A 15,345-nucleotide genomic window follows, 5' to 3' on the forward strand; every position below is an offset into this window, starting at 1 on the left:
TAGAAACTCCAGTGGAGCAAGCAAGGTAGTTTGGGAGGGAAGGGGAAAAAGAGGGGGAATTAATGAAAAAACACTTCTACCGACATGTATATATGTGAGAATACCAATGCAGCTTCAATATTCTGTATGGGAAAGGAGAGTTGAAAGGAATCTGGGGGGAACCCACCAAATATGTGCACATGCTTGTCACCATCACTGAGAACTACAGATAGAAAAGCACAGGAAAAGTGTAAGCCAATACGGACATCCATTGCTCTCAGAACTCCATCCTTCCAGAGGGTTTTATTTTTTTGGCTTTTTTCCTCTCTGTGGGGCTCAGTCTGAGGCCTTAAGGCCATTAAATCTTTTCTTTTTTCTGTTGTATAGTATGAAAAAAATATGTTCTGCCTGACAGCATTTCTTTCTAATTTCTTCTGACTTAAATATGGATATGATAAAGTTAGAAAATAGTATTCAGCTACCTTCTTTTTCTGCAGTCATCTGAGACATCTCCTGAAAGAAATTACTAAACTTAGCATGGCTCATCTCCATCATAGGGATCACATTTTTATTTTTGTACTTTATTGAGGTATAAATGACATTTCATGAACTGAAACCATTTTGAGCACACAGCTTATCAGCTTTGTCAAATCTAGACTCTTTTTTTTTTTTTTTTTTCTTTTGTGCGTCTGGGGCTGGAACTCAGGGGCATTCGACAACGGAGCTACACCCCCTGCCCTATTTTTTATTCTTTATTTTGAAACAGGATCTCACTAAGTTACAGAGGGCCTAAGTAGTAGCTGAGGCTGTCTGCAAACCGCGATCCTCCAGTCTCAGCCTCCGGAATGCTGGGATTACAAGCGTGAGCCACCACGCCCGGCTCTAGACTACTTTTTTTTTTTTAAACTGGTGATTGAATCCAAGGATATTCTACCTCCAAGCTACACTCTCAGCCCCTGTTTTGTTGTTGTTTTTGAAACAGGATCTCCCAACTTTGCTCAAAGTCTCACTATGTTGCTCAGGCTGACCTTGAACCCGCCATCCTCCTGTCTCAGACTCCCGAGTACTGGGATTACAGGTATGAACCAACATGAGAAGCTTCTACACTACTTTTAATACTGTTATAACCAAGCTGGAGAGGATGGCTGTCCCCTGAACATATTCTTTCCTACCCTGCCCAATCAGTTCTTTTCTGCCTGTGGTCCAGGCAGCCTCTTTTGTACTTTCTATAATTACAGATTTGGTTTCCTTAAAATGCCATATCAATGAAATTATATCGTTTGTATCTGATTCCCTAACAGTAAAAAAAATTTTCTGGAAGAGAAGATGTGGCAGAAGGAGAAGTCTGAGCGATCTGAGCACCAGAAGGTTTTGACTTGCTGCTTTGAGTTAGAAGATGAAGGAGGTGAACTGACAGCAGGTGGTGTTGAGAGCAAGAAAGGCTCTCTTCTGGGAGACAGCAAGGAGAAAAAGACAGCCCTACAGCCACAGAAAAATAAACACTGCCAGCACCCCGGTGGCTCAAAAGCAGACTATTTTCTAAGTAAAATCCAGGTAAACTGATAACTTGAGATTGGCCTTCTGAAGCCTACAATAGAGGAACTGGTCAGGATTACCCAGATCTTTGTCCCGTACAACTGAGAGATAATGTATGTGGTTCTAACACACTAGGTTTGTATAACTTGTATGACAGTAATAAAAAACAAATGCAGCAAGCCAGTGACAATGTCAGAAACCTGTAATCCCAGGGCTTGGGAGGCAGACACAGGAGTATGTTTGAGGTCTGCCCAAGAGTCCTTGTTTCAAAATAATAAATGAAAAAGGGCTTGGGGGTAGCTCAGTGGTTGAGTTCTCAAGGAGTCAGTCAATAGAGAGAGAGAAGGAGAGAGAGAGAGAGAGAGAGAGAGAGAGAGAGAGAGAGAGAGAGAGAGAGAGAGAGAGAGAGAGAAAAGGAGAAGAAGAAGAAGAAGAAGAAGAAGAAGAAGAAGAAGAAGAAGAAGAAGAAGAAGAAGAAGAAGAAGAAGAAGAAACTAATGCATTATGTGAAAGAAAAAGAAAGATAATGTGAGAATGATAACTATATAAATAATTAAAATAAAAGATATGGTAATAACAATAATCGGGAAAGAAGGCATTTAGAAAACACTGAGAAAAACTGATAAACAGACTGATTAAGAAACAAGAACCCTGAATGATTTTAGAAAGATAAGAATATCAATTTTAAAAGTTATAAGACTTAATATCTATATTTTTCAATACTATTTATTTAAGACAGTAATATTATCATACGTTTAAAAAAATAAAATAAATCACTGGTTCAAGATAAAGATTACAAATAGACCCACACATACAGTGACTTGATTTATGTGAAAAAACTACAATTCCATATGAAAATAATGTTAATAGAATACATCCATTAAAATTACCCAGTATATAACTAAAATCATTGCAACCTCATTAGTCCTCTGGAAAAACAAAGAAAAACTAATAATCAATTATACTTCTATCAGAAAGATTACAATTCTAAGGACCAATTATAACATGTGTAGACCAAGGATATTGAGGTAATTAAATCTTTTCAAAAGTTGGCAGTGTCTGAAAGTCAAAAATTTATACTACCCATGCATCAATTGTACTTTTTAAAGATATACAAGAAATGAGTTGATATGTCCACTAAAAGAATATAACAGCTTTGTTCATAATAATGGGAAAGTAAAAAATAAGCAAATACTCACCAATAATGAATTGGGTATAATGGGACATAATTATATAAAAATTAAAAATAACTTTTAAAAGAAACTATTTTTACATAAAAACAAATGGATAATTACATAATGATAGAAGTCAAATAAAAATATTAATTATTATATTTTCTGTTAAATAAATTAAGAAATGACCAATTTGGATTTTAGAGCCCAAATAACAATTATCTTAATGTGTAGAAGGACATTATTATCATTGGTGAAAATATTGAGACAAGTTTTCTGGGTAGCTGAAATATTTATACCTTGACCTGTGAAATATTTAAATCAGTGTATACATATATAACATTTCATCAAACTTTATAATTAGTGTTTCTTATTCTTAACAAAGTAAAAGTAATGCCAGAATTAAAAAGCAACAACTAAAGAAAACAGTATTATGAAAGTACTATGAACTACGTTATAAACAAAAATTTAAAAAGTATTGCTTACTAAGAAGATATATATTTTCAAAATAAATTAAAAAAACATTTTACCAATGCAATTCATTGGTGAAAGAAATGAGTTTTTATATTGAAAGAAAAATAGAAACTATGATTTTCTATAAGTGGTCTATTTTTATACTCAGAAAATTTAAGTCTCCATAAAAAATCATTAAAATTTATAAGAAGTTTTAGCACTGTTATCAGTTGTAACTAGAAAACATACATACAAAATTCATGAAATATATATATCAGAAAGAATTAGGTGATATTATTTTAATTCACATTTTCTTTATTTTTTTTAGGGTCTGGGGATGGAACCCAGGGGCATTCTACCTCCAAGCTACACCCTCTGCCCTGTTTTTTTATTCTTTATTTTGAAACAGGCTGTCACTGAGTTGGAGAGCCTCACTAAGTAGCTGAGGATGTCTGTGAACTGCAGTCCTCTGGTCTCAGCCTCCCGAATACTGGGATTACAGGCGTGTGCCACCACTCCCGGCTTCACATTTTCAATATATAAATATAAATAATATATTGAGAAATAGAAGTAACAAATGTAATCAAACATCCTACAGAATAAGTTAGTGAAATTTTATCAATAAAGCCAAGTATGGTGACAAATGCCTATAATTCCAGTATGTGGCAGACTGAGACAGGAGGATAGCAAGTTCAAGACCACCTTCAGAAACTTACCAAAGCTCTATTTCAAAAAATATAAAGAAAGCCAGGGTTGGTGGCACACGCTTGTAATCCCAGTGCTTGAAAGGAGACAGAAGGATCGTGCAGGTTTGAAGCCAGCCTCTCTGGCTTAAGAGACCTGTTTCCAAATAAAAAGAAAGTATAAAATAGGTCTGGGAGTGTAGCCCGGAGGTAGAAGAGATTCCAGGAATCCCAATACCACCAAAAATATATATATAAAGAAAAACAAAAAGAACTTGATGTGTACCTTGGAGGTAGAAAACCCCTGTGTTTAATCCCAAATATCATAAAAAAAACAAAATGAAAACAAATGAAATTTAAAAAGAGCATAATAAAATGAAAAAAGATGGAAAAATACCATGTTTAATATATAAATTCAATATTTGGGAAATAATTTCTCAAAATTAAATGATTAATTTGAACATTTCTTGAAAAAAATTTAGCAAGAAAAAGTTTAAGAAAACTGTTCAAGTTTTCATAACGATATATAAATATAATAGTAACCAAGTAAATTTCAAAAAGTAATAAACAATAAGAACTTGCCCATCATATTTCAAAATATGTTGACTATTTCTTTAATTTTTATTGTTGCACTGTAGTCATACATCTTAATGGAGTACAAGATGGTAGAGGCATACATGCACACATCACTCATTTAGCCCTTTCTCATTTCCCACCCCATTTCCTTCCCCCTTCCGTCTTCTCATGTTTGGCTTAGTGATTGACTTTGATATGTTTGTGAATGTACATCATGTATATTAGATAAGTTTCCTCTTCCCCCATCCCATCCCCCTCAGTTAGGTCTTCTTATTTTCTCATATGTGGTTTCTCCTTTGACCCTTTTTCTCCCTAGTTTCTGCATATTAGGAAGAGCATTCAATTTCTTACTTTTTGTGAGTGACTAATCTCACTTAGCATAATGTTCTCTAGTTCCATCTTTCTTTGTAAATGATGTGATTTTGTTCTTTTTTATGGCTGAGTAAAATTTTATTGTGTACATATCCCATAGTTTTGTAATCCATTCATTTGTTGTTGGACTTCTTGCCTGTTTCCATAGACTGGCAATTGTGAATTGTACAGTTATGAACATAGACAGGCACGCATTCGTTTGGTAATTTTGTTTCCATCCTTTTGACCAGATACCCAGAAGTAATATTGCTGGGTCAAATGGTGGGTTTGTTTCCATTCTTCTGAGGATCCTCCATACTGTTTTCCAAAATTGTTGCACTAATTTGCATATCCACCAACAATATATTAGAGTTACTCCTTCTCCACCTCTGTTGTTGTTTGTGCTTTGAATGATTGCCATTCTAGTTGGAGTTATGTGAAATCTCAGGGTAGCTTTTTTTGTTATTTTTTTTAGTAGTACTGGGGTTCCTGGAAGCCCTTCCACCTCCAGCCTACACTCCCAGACCTATTTTTATACTTTTTTTTTTTTTTTTTTTTTTTGGAAACAGGGCCTCTTAAGCCAGTGCAGCTGGCTTCAAACCTTCACCTATGAGATCCTCCTGTTTCCACCTCCCAAGAGCGGAGATTACAAGCATGTGCCACCACGCCCAGGTCAAGTTAATTTTAATTTGTTACTATATGGATCTGGTAGGATGTAGACCAAGGTGAAACTATTAATTAAATTTCTTTCAAGAATCATATTTTTGAAGTGTTAATATTGCAGTTTTGTGAGATAAAACAAATAATTCTACTTGTATCTTTGAAAAATTAAAATTTGGCAAAGGAGAAAAGATAAATGAATATCATGCATGCTAAGCAAGAGTTCTGTAATTTTCAATATGCATTGAAAGAACATGAATTAACATGATTTTATTTAAAAATGCATATGTATATGTGTGTTTGCATGTGCAAACATCTATATAAATTTTCATCTCTGTCCAACACGTGAGACTCAGAAACAAAGACCAGTTTTTGAGAAATAAATATCCCTGGATCCCAGCCAGGGAGGGGACTGTATGAACCCTAGTGGTGAGTCAGTAATGTTATGCCAGTCTGTTATCTGCCAGTGATTACCAGGAGCTGAGTCCGATGTAAGAAGCATAAGGGCTGTTTATGCAAGCTCCAGCTTGGTCTCTCCCATGTTCAGTACTATCACCTCTGCCCATTGTTAATAAATAAACCCACCTTTAGTTGTCAACTGAGATCAGGCGGGACCTGGATTTCTGTCCCCAATTGTCAGTCACAAACCACGTCCCTCTTCCCTGCCTGAGCAATGTCAGAGAAAGCCAGCTAAAACACATCTTAAAAAAGCCCACAGTCTCAGAACAAAAGTGTCCAGGATTCATTTTTTATTATATATATAATATAAAATATAATTTTTATTATTTTATTTTATTTTTTTGTGTGTGTGGGGGTCTGGGTATGGAACCCAGGGGCATTCGACCTCTGAGCTACAACCCCTGCCCTAGTTTTTATTCTTTAATTTGAAACAGGGTCTCACTAAGTTGCAGAGGGCTTCACTAAGTAGCTGGGGCTGTCCAAGAACCCACGATCCTCTGGTCTCAGCCTCCCAAATGCTGAGATTACAAGCGTCCGCCACCATGCCTGGCTTCTCAGGATTCATTTTAAAACTACTTATTACCCAGGGGTGCTTGCAGACACCTGCAATCCCAGTACTTGGTTCAAGGTCAGCATTATATAACTTAGAACTTATTTCAAATTAAAAAAAAATTATAAAGGGATCAGAGTATATATCATTGACAGAGTGCCCCTAGGTTCAATCCTCAGTACCACTGGGTAGGGAAGGAACTATTCATTATACCAAGAACCAGGAATATCCCAAACTAAATAATAAAAACCAATCAACAGATACCAAACCTAAGGTGACAAAGATGTCAGAATTATCTGATGAATATTTTAATGCAGTTTTCAATGAGCAATTAGGAACTTACTGGAATAAAATAGTGAGTTGAAACTTAGCAAATAAATAGAAAGTCTCAGCAATAAGAAGATATAAATTAAAAGCAAATATACAATTTAGAACTAAAAACTAAAATAAAATATAAGTACATAAATGGGAAAAAGCACATTAAAAATTAAAGTTAAATTATCCCAAATTTGAAAAAACCCACAATTGTACATTTTCAGGAAAATTAGCAAGTTCCAAATAGGTAAGTCCAAAGAAACCTACATTGAGAAAAAACTTAGCCAAGCTGTTGAACGCTATAAACAAAGAAACAATTTTCAAAGAATTATGTAAAAATACCATTTTTACAGAATGTATGTAATTCAAATGATAGTAAATTTGTTATCAAAAGCCAGAGTTCAGCAGGCAGTTGCACAGTATTTTTGAGTTCTTAAAGAAAACTATGAAGCCAGAGTCCTTTAGGAAGTGAAAATATCTTTTAGGAAAGAAACAGAAATTGAAATATTTTCAGATAAAGGAAAACAAGAAGAGTTTGTCACCAATGAAAGTTACACAGAGTATGGCTAAAGGAAGTTTCTCATATTGAAAGAAAATAATGGGAAAAGGAATATTGGAACATCTGGAAGGCAGAAAGAATAAAAGGAAAAGAAAAGGTGCAGATAATTCAAAACATATTTCCTTTTCTTCTTGAGTGTCCTAAATTACATTTTTTGATTAAAGCAAAATTATAACAATTTAAAAGTGGATTGAGTTATGTTTAGAAGAAATATTTGAAATAAATGTATTATATAAGAGATGGCAAAAGGTAGTTAAGCATTCTGTGCTTTGCACAAATTGGTAAAATATCAATACCAATAGAATATAATAAGGTAAATATGTATATATGTATGTGACTATCTCTTTGTATAGTTTTTTAGTCATTGATTTTATATATGATATATATATTATGCATAATATTTATCTATGCATGGAGAATTCTCAGTACACATATATATCATGTATAGAGCAATGATGAAAGCACTATGCAAAGTGATACACAAAAATACTGTATAAATTATAGCAATATCTAGGTCAAATGTGAATAATTTAACAATTGAAAGACAATCTACCCAACAACTACACTATCACAATAAATTACATTATGATGTGAGACTGTAATGCACCAACAAAATTATGTATGTGTGTATATATATGTGTATGTGTGTGTGTGTGTGTGTGTGTATTTGTGTGTGTGTGTGTGTTAAAAAAAGACAATCTATGTCAGGCATAGTGGTCTAATACTATATTCCCAATACTTGGGAAGCTGAGGCCGGAGGATCATAGTTTTTTTTTCTGTTGTCTTTTCTTTTCTTTTTTCTTTTCTTTTCTTTTCTTTTAATATTTTTATTGGTGCACTGTAATCATACATCACATTGGAATACAAGACTTAAGAGGATATACAAGCACACATCATCCAATCAGCCCTCATCCAATCACCATCCCATTCCCTCCTCCTCCCTAGATCCCATGCTTGATTGGTGATTATCTTTGACACATTTGTTTATGTACCTCCTGAGTTTTAAAGAGGTTCCATTCTCCCCCATCCCATCCCCTCTGATTGGTCACCTTAATTGCTTCGCTATAGGGCCCTTTCTATAACTCGACTTCCTCCTGTTACCCCTTTTCTCCTAGTTTTTGCTAATTAGGGGAAGCATCTGGTTTTTATTTTCTGTGATATTTCTCTGTGCATGCTGCATTGCAAGTTCTGGTCCCATGCTTGATGGCACCAGTAGTGGCCTGGCCACCCCGAGGACTCTGATCCCAATCTCGCTGGCTCCAGCATGAGCCTTGCCTCATGGGAGGCCCCAATTATGGCCATGCTGGCCCCCACACCAGCCTAACCCCTTGGCTGGCTCTGATCCTGGCCTCGGAGGTCCCAGCACCGGCCTTGCCTCAAGGCAGGCTCTGATCCCAGTCTCACTGACCCTAGCACTGGCCTAACCCCTCAGCAGGCTCCTATCCTGGCCTTGGAGGCCCCAGCACCCGCCTTGCCTCATGGCGGGCTCCGATCCCAGCCTCAGAGGCCTCAATAGCGACTTTGCCTCACAGCAGACTCCGATCCTTGCCTCGCTTGCCCCGGCACCGACCTAACCCCTTGGCAGGCTCTGATCCTGGCCTCGGAGGCCTCAGTAGCTGCCTTGCCTCATGGCAGGCTCCAATCCCAGCTTTGCTGGCCCAGGCACCGGCCTTACCCCTTGGCAGGCTCCAATCCAGGTCATGGAGGCCCCAGCACCGGCCCTGCCTTACATAGGGCTCCAATCCTGGCTTCTCTGGCCCTGGCACCAGAGTTACCCCTCAGAGGGCTCCAATCCAGGACTCAGAGGCATCAGCGCCAGCCTTGCCTAATGGCAGGCTTCAATCCAGGCTTCAATCCCAGTCCCAGCACCAGCCTAACCCCTCAGCAGGCTCCAATCCTGGCCTTGCTGGCCCCGGCACTAGCCTAACTCCTTGGCAGGCTCCAATCCCGGCCTCTCTGGCCCCGGCACTAGCCTAACCCCTTAGCAGGCTCTGATCCCGGCCTCGGAGGCCTCAGTAGCAGCCTTGCCTCACAGCAGGCTCTGATGCCAGCCTCGCTGACCCCAGTACCAGCCTAACCCAGTGGCAGGCTCCGATCCCGGCCTTGGGGCCCCAACACCAGCCTTGCCTCATGGCAGGCTCCGATCCCGGCCTTGCTGACCCTGGCACTGGCCTAACCCCTCGGCAGGCTCCAATCCTGGCCTCGCTGGCCCCGGCACTAGCCTAACCCCTTGGCAGGCTTCGATCCCGGCCTTGCTGACCCTAGCACTGGCCTAACCCCTTGGCAGGCTCCGATCCTGGCCTCGGAGGCCTCAGCACCGGCTTTGCCTCATGGCAGGCTCCAATCCCAGCCTAGCTGGCCCTGGCACCTGCCTAACCTCTTAGAAGGCTCTGATCCCAGCCTTGGAGGCTTCAGTAGCAGCTTTGTCTCACAGCAGACTTCAATCCTGGCCTCGCTGGCCCCGGCACCGACCTAACCCCTCGGCAGGCTCTGATCCAGCCTGGGAGCTCCCAGCACCGTCCTTGCCTCACAGCAGTCTCATTTCCGGCCTCGCTGGCCCCAGCACCGGAATCCCCCTTGGCAGGCTCTGATTCGAGCACCCTTTTCACTCAGCAGGTTGTCCCACGTTCCTGAGGGTGCGTGGTGGTAGCATTCTGTCTCTGGGGTTATTTATTCAAAAGTTCCAGGTGTAATGCATCAGATCTCTGCTTCCCCTGAGTACTGGCCACCGCCATTGCCACTGCCTCCACCATTTCAATTCTTTCCCAGGCTCTTTTTCCACTCTGCATGTTGTCCAGTGTTCCTAAGCATGCATGACGGTAGCATTCGACGTTTGGGGTAATTTCTCCAGAAGATAAGGTTGGTAGGATCAGATTTCTGCCTCTCCCGAATACAAGTCTCCACCACCATCTTTCAACACCTCCTTCCTCCTAGGTCTCCACTAAACTCTCTCCTTACAGGTGATGTCCAGGATTCTTAAGGATGTAGGAGAAGAAGCAGTCCTCCTTCCCAGGGAATTTTTCCAAAAGTTCCAGTTCAGTTGGATAAGTTTTGTCTGCATCTCCAGTATCCTGGCAGCCTCCATGGCCCTCTTGACCCCTCTCTGATATTTTTCTTTTTTCTTTTTCCTTTTTTTTTAAAAAATAAGAGATGACAGTATGTGTGGTTTTAGGAGGTTGTGGGATCAGGCACTTGGTAGCACTGCGGCCCAGGCCCGGTTCTTCCAGGGGTCCGATGTGCCCCACACGACCCCCCACCCGGGGCCCAGAGCCTTGCAACCCGGGCCCCAGTTTTTCCTGGGGTCCGGCGTGCCCACAGGAGGAATATAGTTTAAAGGCTAGAAAGACATAGTAACTTAGCAGGTTTAAAGTCAGCACTATGTGGTAACCCTGCTTCAAAATAAAAATAAAATAGGCTTGAGGTGTGACCCAAAAGTAGAGCACGCCTGAGTTAAATCTCCAGTACTAAAAAACAAAGGCAACTTAAACATCATATGGTACTCCATACAAATGTACAATTTTTTATAATTTTATGTATTAATTTTTTGGTACTGGAGATTAAACTCAGGGACATTCTACTTCTGAGATATAGCTCCAGATAATTAATTAATTAATTAATTAGTTTATTTAAACAGGTCTTATATTTAAACTGAGTTTTTGAAGGTCTTGCTAAGTTGCTGAGTCTGACTTCAAACCCACCTACTGGGATAACAGGTGTACACCACCATGCCTTTCTACGATTTATTACTTGAAGCATGACTTTAATTTAAATTTTAAAAACATAGTAACTTACTAGATTTTAAACATGATGCAAAATTATCCCATTTACAAGAAACTACATTTCAAATATAAAATTAACATGGATGCCCAAAGTGAAATAAAAAACAGAAAAGACAGCATACAAACATCAGATGAAAACAAGAGTGGTTATATTAATATCAGATAAAGAAGCTTTCAGAACAACAACAACAAATATTCAGAGACAGAGAAGATCATAGATCATGATAAAATCTTGAACCTCCTAAAGAAATACAGCATTTTTGAGTCTATACCTAAATTAGGTTTATATAATATATAAAATGAAAACTGATTCTATTAAAAATAAAAGAAATACAGAAGTCCACAAATACAGAAGTCATAACATTAAGAATCCTACTCCCAACAGTTGAGGAAACAATTAGAGAAAAAAAAAAAAACATCTATGCAGAACTCAACAAACCATCAGCAAAGTTGCTAGAATTTAAAATTCTAGAAAATAATAAAATTTTAGAAGTTAGGGAATAAGTTGTGAAAACTTTTATTCAGGTTTGAATAATGCAGAGTGAAGCACAGTGAAGCGAAAAGAAAGTATTTATTATTTAAAGACCTAAGAAGCCAGATGTGGTGACACACACTTATAACCCCAGTACTTGGAGGATGATACAGGAAGATTGCAGGTTTGAGTCCAGCCTCAGCCATTTATCAAGACCCTCAATAACTTAGCAAGACCCTATTTCAAATAAAAAATAAGAAGATCTGAGGATATAGTTTAGATGTAGAATGTTCCTTGGTTTAATCCTTCAGCATCAACACACAGAGATACACCAAATACCAAAGGAGAAAGTCAAGCCAAAATGAGATAAAATTGATACAATTTATAACAAACGTCAAATGACTGGATGATTTCAAATAAATTACTGTGATAAAAATTATCTTTGGGTCATTCTGTCAGCTTAACAATGCACCACACATTTTTATTCCATATTTGGGGAATATATTTTATTAATTTAATTGTAGTGCCCAATAATTCAGCTCAATTTACATTTGATTATTTGCAATTTCTTCATTCCCTCCAGAGGTGTCTACAAGCAGCTACAAGGCATATGTTCTTCTTGGCTCCACATTACCAAGTAGGCATTCACTGAAAACAAAGAGATTCTGAAAGGACAGATTTATGGTAGCTCATCAAATCTGAAACATAATACTGAAATAGTAAATACTGAAACAGTAAAAGAAACTCACAGTTTAAAAAAAAATCACAACAAAGACTTTTATTCCTCAAGTGTCATAGAACTTATTTATGAACAGTCTAGAATTTATATTTTTCTTTATAATATTTGTCTTAATGAGCAGATTTTGTCAAATGTATTCTGCCTTGAAGAAATTTTGTGATGAGTAGCAATAATGTCATACATAGTGCTCGGCACAAAATAGCAGGTTAAACATGTTATCTCCTCAGGCTTTGAAAACATCCTATATTCTTTCTTCTATCTTCCTCAAATACATAGTACATTATTGTTATCTTCAATTACCCCACTGTTCAATAGCACACCAGAACTCCTTGCTTCTGTCGAACTGTAACTTATTCTCGATCATTGTCTCCCATACTCACCCTCCATAGCCCTACCTGTCTGGTAATCACTGCTCTACACTCATCTTCAACTATCCATGTCCTGAGGGTGAGGGGAAATTATCAGCATCACTGCGTTCCAAGACTATAGCACAGTCATAGCATCTGTTAGGAATGCAGTGGATAGCTGTTGAGTACATGAGCATATGGAAGTCCTAGATACCACTCATAGTTGAATGCACTAGTCAGTGCTCACTTTTTTCTGTAAGCAGACAGAACCCAGCTTCTGTCTCCTTGGTATTACCGACAGAGAGTAATTGACCAAGTCATATTACAGTGAAAAAGAAAAATTAATATTATTTAATGTTTATCATTGAATACTATCTAATGTATAACATTTCTAATAATTACATATTTTCAACTGTCAAGCATTTTTGGAAATTTCCCTGAAATCCCAAAGCTACCTCACTTATTCTATAGGTGCTATAATCATTTTGTGGATGAAAGAATTGGAGAAGTTTCATAGCTAGCCCTTGATTTTAAAGGAAACAGAAGAAGGAGCAAGGATTTAAACCAGGCAGTGGAGCTTTAGAGGCCTCTGTTCTAGACCACTATTTTATTTCTTTATGGCTGACTATAGTGTCATAAGATTTTGACTCAGCCTGTTTCTAGGCTGCTGATGAACAGCTGGTAAGTCCATCAGGAAATATTTGCAAAGGGACTTTTTTTTTTAAGGCTGATAAAAAAAAGAGAAAATTATTTCTACATAGTTTCCAGAGACAGAAAGTTGCAGAAGATTATGCTGCCTATCTTGAATAATAGTTCCCCAGCAGAGACAATGAACTTGTGCTAGGGGATTATGGATAGGCTGAATTTTTAAAGTATTTTTATTGGTGCATTGTAGTCATACATCTTAATGGAGTACAGGATGGTATAGGCATACATGTACACACCACCTAATTAGCCCTTACCCAATTCCCACCCCGTTTCCTCCATCTCCCTCCTTCTCATATTTGGCTTAGTGATTGACTTTGATATGTTTGTGAATGTACATCATGCACATTAGGGAACTTCCCTCTTTTCTACTCCCATCTCCCCCAGTTAGGCCTCCGTATTTTCTCATCTATGGTTTCTCCTTGTCTAGAGTTCCTCTAGAGTGCCAATACAAAATTGACACTAAACACACGTTTCATGATTCTACATGATAAAATATCCAGAAAATGCAAATTTATAGTTATAGGCAGGAGATTAGTGGTTGACTGTAACTGGGAACAGAAAACACAGTAACTATAAAGGGATTGGAGTGACATGAGGAAAATAAGGTTCTAAAACAGGATTTGTTGATTGTTACATAACTATATATTTTCTAAGTCATTAAATTGAGCATCTAAAATGAGTAAGCCTTATGTGTGTAAATATCTCAACAAAATTGTTATACAAAGGATTCTATGTCTAACAGTGTTATTAAATTCAGCACAGAAACATAGTGTTTTGTAAGCTGTAATAGCTCTGGATTTTTTTTTCTTGGTTGTGCCTGATTTAAATGACTTATGTGTGACATTTCTGTACTCTTGTGGGTATACCTGAATATGACACCACTTTACAACATATTTATACCTATGAAAACTTTGCTTTTATTCTATATTTACTTTTCAGAGCTTGAGACCTGTTTTCATTCAAAAAATATACTTTTGTGACCTGAAAAATGGTTGTATATGGGCAAGAAGTTGAAAGTTGCAAGCCTGAGCCAAATCCCTTATCTTGCAAAGTTTTCATAGGTATGAATATGTTGTAAAGTGGTGTTATATTCAGGTATACCCGCAAGAGTACAGAAATGTCACACATACATCATTTAAATCGGGCACAACCAAGAAAAAAAATCCAGAGCTATTGTAATCATACATTTTGATGAAATTCAGAATGATAGACACATATGTGCACACAGTACATTTTGAGTCCTTTCCCAGTTCCCATCCTCTCCCTCCCCAAGAACCTCTTCTCAGAACAGTGATAGGCTTTGTTAAGTTTGCATATGTGTATAATGTCCATTGAAGTGTTTCCCTCTTGAAGTGTTCTCCCCTCTCCAACCTCCCTCATGTTCCCTTCTTCATGCCAATAAGTTTTCTCTTTTTGCCTGGAATTCTTTTTGTGTCCCATTTTCTCTCTGTCTTCTGCAGATGATGGAGAACATCCAACCCCTCACTTTTTTCACTGACTAATTTCACTTGGCCGAATGCAAATGACATAATTTTGTTCTTCTTTATGGCTGAGTAAAATTTCATTGTTTGTATATCCCATAATTTTGTAATTTATTTATCTTTGATGTACACCTTAGTTTGGTAATTATGAATTATTCATGTATAAATATATATTATACATATACAAACCTATGCATATATATGTATGTATATGTGTGTGTGACTGTGTGTGTGTGTGTGTGTGTGTGTGTATGTATGCATTACTACAGCAGTCTGTTTTCAGTCCTTTTGGGTAGATACCCAGGAGTGGTATAGCTGGGTTATATGCTTTATTCCCATTTTTCTGAGGACCCCCCACACTGTTTTCAAAAGTGATTGAACTAATTTGCAATCCCACCAGTTGTGTATAAGAGTTCCTACTTCTCCATATCCTCATCAGCATTTATCACTGTCTTTTTAGTGTTTGCCATTCCAATTGGGATGAGATGAAATCTCAGGGTAGTTTTGACATGCATCTCTCTGATTG

Source organism: Muscardinus avellanarius (assembly GCF_963383645.1).
Source record: "Muscardinus avellanarius genome assembly, chromosome: 2".
In the NCBI taxonomy this organism is placed as follows: Eukaryota; Metazoa; Chordata; class Mammalia; order Rodentia; family Gliridae; genus Muscardinus; species Muscardinus avellanarius.